Source organism: Pseudophryne corroboree, chromosome 5, assembly GCF_028390025.1.
Source record: "Pseudophryne corroboree isolate aPseCor3 chromosome 5, aPseCor3.hap2, whole genome shotgun sequence".
Lineage (NCBI taxonomy): Eukaryota > Metazoa > Chordata > Amphibia > Anura > Myobatrachidae > Pseudophryne > Pseudophryne corroboree.
The window spans coordinates 748,298,571-748,303,906 of record NC_086448.1 but is presented as its reverse complement, the minus strand read 5'-3'; positions in this window follow the sequence as shown (position 1 = coordinate 748,303,906).

Here is a 5,336-nt window from a genome sequence, read left to right as displayed (position 1 = left end):
TGCATCGAGGGACTGAGGGGGGGGGGGGGGGGGAGCAGTGTCCGCCCTGCGGGGTCTTGAGCCACTGACTCCGCTGACTGGACATTAAGCTCCAGAGGGGACAGATCGCGCCCTGCCACAGGGGAACGCTCACTCCGGCAGCCAGCCGCCACCCCCTTACAGAGCTGAAAGTGGTGAGTGAGTCATTGTCCCCCCTTACAAGCGGGGGGTCAGTGTGAAGAAGGCGGCTTAAGGGTAGGAGCGCGGTATTAACCGTGCTCCTGGATGGCTCAGCGGTACTGCGGTGCGGCGCTGTGAGGGGCGCCCTGAGCCAGCACCTGACCCTACATTGACCACAACAAGCCTGTCGGAGTCTGCGGATCCAAGCCAGCACAAAATCCTCAGGCAAGTATAATCTTCTAAGAGCGGGAAGACAGCGTCATTAAGGGGGCGGAGCGTCTCCTCAGAGCGGACCCAGCAGCGTTCAGCGCCATTTTCCTGCCTGCAGCTCACTGCCAGTGGATGAACAGGTCCCTCCAGAGCGACTCCAGCTATCTGTGCGGTACCAGGGGGTTGGAGAAGGGAGGGGAGGCTGTGTAAAGACTGTGTCACCTATTAAGGGACACAGTCAGCGCTGGTTAGGGTCTCCCTATAGCTATAATAGCTCTGTGTATGGGTTGGCTCCAATCTCTGTGTCTCTCTGCCATTCTTGGGGGGGAAACTCTGTCTACCCAGTACCCTGTGTGTTTGTGTGGTGTTTGGTGTGTATGTTACAACATGTCTAGGGACACTGTTTCATATGCTGCAGAGGATTTGTCTTTCCAGGAAGACTCCATTCCATGTAATCAGGATTGCACTGTTGTAGCGCAGATCCCAGCTAGAGAGCCAGAATGGTTAGTCTCTCTGAGGGGGACTATTTCCCAGATTTCTGATAGGGTTGCTAGGACTGAGCATGCCACTCAAGTTCTGCAATCCTCTATGGTTGTATGGTCTGATACTGCTTCCTCGCAAACATGCACTTGCCAAACTTATGCAGGATGACACGGAGACCGATTCTGACACTGCAGACGGTGACGGGGATGTGTCGAGGGGGACGGCATCACTTGCTAAGGGGGTGCAGTTGATGATTGAAACTGTAAGGGATGTGTTACACATTACTGACACAGCTCCTGAGCAGGTGGAGGAGGCCTTTTTCATAGACAGTAAAAAGCCCCCCCTCACCTTCCGGTATCCAAAGAATTGAATGCTATCTTTGAAAAAGCCTGGGAAAATCCGGAAAAGAAATTCCAGATCCCTAAGAGGGTCTTGGTTGCCTTTCCTTTCCCAGAAGACGATACAAAAAAATGGGAGTCTCCGCCGATAGTTGACGCCTCTGTCTCCAGGCTGTCCAAACAGGTGGTATTACCAGTACCTCGATCTACCGCATTGAAAGACCCGGCAGATTGCAAGGTGGATGCTATGCTAAAATCCATTTACACAGCTTCAGGGGCTATACTGCGGCCTACTATAGCCTGTGCTTGGATTGCAAAAGCTATTGCCAGGTGGTCAATCACTCTGCAGGAGGAATTGACTACGATGGATAATGGTGACGTTGATTTATTTTTACGCCATATTCAGGATTCTGCAGGATTCCTGGTAGATTCCATGAAGGACCTGGGTTCCATAGCTGCGGTTATCTCCTCCATGTCCGTCTCGGCTAGCAGAGGTCTCTGGCTGCGCCAATGGTCTGCGGACGCGAAATCCAAAAAAAGTGTGGAGGGTCTGCCTTATACAGGTCAGGCTCTCTTTGGGGAGGCGCTAGATGCGTGGATTGCCACTGCTACAGCGGGTAAGTCTCCTTTTCTCCCATCAGCTGCACTGGCTACGAAGAAGCCTTTTACACCAGCCATGTCACAGCCTTTTCGGCCCGCGAGGCCTAGAAAGAACAAACCTTCGAACACCTTCTTCAGAGGTGGTCGTGCTAAAGGAAAGAAGCCTGCTCCCGCTGGCTCCCAGAACCAGTAGCCCGCTTCTGATAACACAAAGTCCTCCGCATGACGGTCAGGTGGGGGCAAGACTCCAGCATTTCAGCCACGTCTGGGTGTCGTTGGGCCTGGAACCCTGGGTACTGGATATAGTGTCCAGAGGGTACAGGCTGGAGTTTCAAGATCTCCCGCCTCAACGTTTCTTCAAGTCAGGCTTGCCAGCTCTGCTGGCAGACAGAACAATTCTTCTGGAAGCTATCCAAAAGTTGGTGGTGTCCAGGGTCATTGTTCCAGTTCCACCTCCTCAGTGGAACAAAGGTTACTATTCGAAGCTTTTCGTGGTACCGAAGCCGGATGGTTCGGTACGGCAAATTCTGAACTTAAAATCTTTGAATCCCTACCTCAGGGAGTTCAAATTCAAAATGGAGTCTCTGAGAGCTGTCATTTCAGGTCTGACGGAGGGGGAGTTCCTGGTGTCCCTGGACATCAAGGATGCGTACCTCCACGTTCCCATCTGGTCTCCGCATCAGGCATATCTCAGGTTTGCACTGATGGACGATCACTATCAGTTTCAGGTGCTGCCGTTTGGCCTCTCCACAGCACCGAGGGTCTTCACCAAGGTGATGGCGGAGATGATGGTTCTCCTGCGCAAGCATGGGGTGAACATAATTCTGCATCTGGACGATCTCCTGATCAAGGCGTCGTCCAGGGAAAACTTGTTGCGCTCCATTGCACTCACGACACATCTGCTCAAGGAGCACAGTTGGATCCTGAACCTTCCGAAGTCTCATCTGGAGCCGACAAGGAGGCTGTCTTTCCTGGGAATGATCCTAGACATGGAAGTGCAGAGGGTGTTTCTGCCGGTGGAGAAAGCATTGATGATTCAATCAATGTTCCGGGATGTCTTAAAGCCTACCCGGGTCTCGGTTCATCAGTGCATCCGCCTTCTGGGGAAGATGGTTGCCTCCTACGAGGCTCTACAGTATGGAAGGTTTCATGCTCAATCCTTTCAGCTGGATCTCTTGGACCAGTGGTCGGGATCTCACCTACACATGCACCAGAGGATCCGTCTGTCTCCCAAATCCAGGATTTCGCTTCTCTGGTGGATACAACTGCCTCACCTTCTGGAAGGCTGAAGGTTCGGAGTTCAGGACTGGATCATTCTAACCACGGATGCAAGTCTAAGAGGTTGGGGAGCAGTCGCTCAGGGGGAAACCTTCCAAGGACCGTGGTCGGATCAAGAATCCCTTCTCCCGATAAATATTCTAGAGCTAAGAGCCGTGTAAAACGGCCTTCTGCAAGCAGCACACCTTCTACAGGATCGGGCTGTTCAGGTGCAGTCGGACAACGTGACCACAGTGGCCTACATAAACCGACAAGGCAGAGCTGCCATGTCAGAGGTGTCAAAAATCCTCTGGGCAGAAAGGTATGCGGTGGCGATGTCGGCAATCTTCATTCCAGGTGTAGACAACTGGGAAGCAGACTTCCTCAACAGACACGATCTCCATCCAGGAGAGTAGGGCCTCCATCCGGAGGTGTTCGAGGAGGTAACCAGTTGGTGAGGGGTTCCTCACATAGACATGATGGCCTCCCACCTCAACAAGAAGCTGCGGAGGTACTGTTCCAGGTCGAGAGACCCACAGGCAGTGGCGGTGGACGCCCTGGTAACACTGTGGGTGTTCACGTCAGTGTATGTGTTCCCTCCACTTCCTCTGATACCAAAAGATTTTCAACTGGTAAGAAGAACAAATGTTCTGGCAGTCCTCATTGCTCCGGACTGGCCAAGGAGGGCTTGGTACGCGGATTTACTGGATCTTCTGCTGGAAGATCCAAAGCCGTTACCTCTTTGGGAGGATCTGCTACTGCAGGGGCCGTTCGCTTATCAAGACTTACCACGGCTACGTTTGACGGCATGGCTGTTGAACGCCAGATCTTAGCTGGGAAGGGTATACCGAGTGAGATCATTCCTACCCTGATACAGGCTAGAAAGGGGGTAACGTCTAAACATTACCATCGCATTTGGAAAAAATATGTTTCTTGGTGTGAGTCCAAGAAGTTTCCTGCGGTGGAGTTTCAACTTGGACGTTTTCTCCTATTCCTGCAGCAGGGGTGGATATGGGGCTGAGATTGGGCTTCATCAAGGTCCAGATCTCAGCTTTGTCCATCTTCTTCCAAAAACAATTGGCTGTCCTCCCTGAGGTTCAGACCTTTTTGAAAGGGGTTCTGCACATCCAGCCTCCCTTTGTGGCACCAACGGCACCCTAGGATCTTTATGTGGTGTTGCAGTTCCTGCATTCTTCTTGGTTTGAGCCTCTACAGGAGGCTGATCTCAAGTTTCTCACGTGGCAGGCGGTCACTTTGTTGGTCTTGGCTTCTGCACAACGCGTTTCGGAATTGGGGGCTTTATCTTGTAAAAGTCCCTAACTGATCTTCCATGAAGACAGGGCGGAACTTAGGACTCATCCACAGTTCCTGCCTAAGGTTGTATCGGCTTTCCATATCAACCAACCTATTGTGGTGCCAGTGGCTACTGACTCCTCAATTGCTTCAAAGGCCTTGGATGTAGTGAAAGCTTTGAAGATTTATGTGAAGAGGACGGCTCGTCATAGGAAAAAGTGACTCTCTGTTTGTCCTCTATGCAGGGCCGGAGCTTCCACTAGGCAGCTTTAGGCAGCTGCCTAGGGGCGCCGGGACCAGAGGGGGCGACCTGCTAGAGTTGTTTGAAAAAGGTTGCATGGGCCTACCTTTCACAGCTGCTGCAATCCCCCAGAACTCTTATCTTACAGTAGCCGCAACTGCTAAACTCCCGTATTGCAGCCTCCAGCTCCACCTCCATCCGGCACAGGCAGTAACTTTGACAGCTCATGGAGTCCTGGCTGGGGGTGACATGCAGCACTGCTCTTCATTCCAGGCTCTTTCACAGACTACTCAGGGGAAGATTTATTAATCTCGGTGAAGTAATAAAGTGGAAGGTGATATAGGACCAGCCAATCAGATTTTAACTTCCATGTCACAGGCTGGGTTTGAAAAATGACAGGAGCTGAATGGCTGGTCCTTTATCACCTTCCACTTTATCACTTCACCCACAGTCCCAACTCTGCACTGCAGCATGCAGGTACGGTGGCTGCACAGTGCATTCTCTGCATTGATAAGGAAAGAGCGCGAGAGCAGCAGTGTGGTGAGGGGGGGGGGGGGGAGATGGGGAGCAGGCATGCACACAGTCACACAGTCTAGGGGGATGAGCAGAACCATGCACACAGATTGTGGGGGGGGATAGAACAGCAGACATTTATCAGAGTAAGGGGGAGGGGGTGAGAGCAGCATGCCTTTCATCTGAAAGGTGGGTAGGGGGAAGGGGCAGTAGGCAGAAGTTTTGCCTAGGGTGCCAAGAAA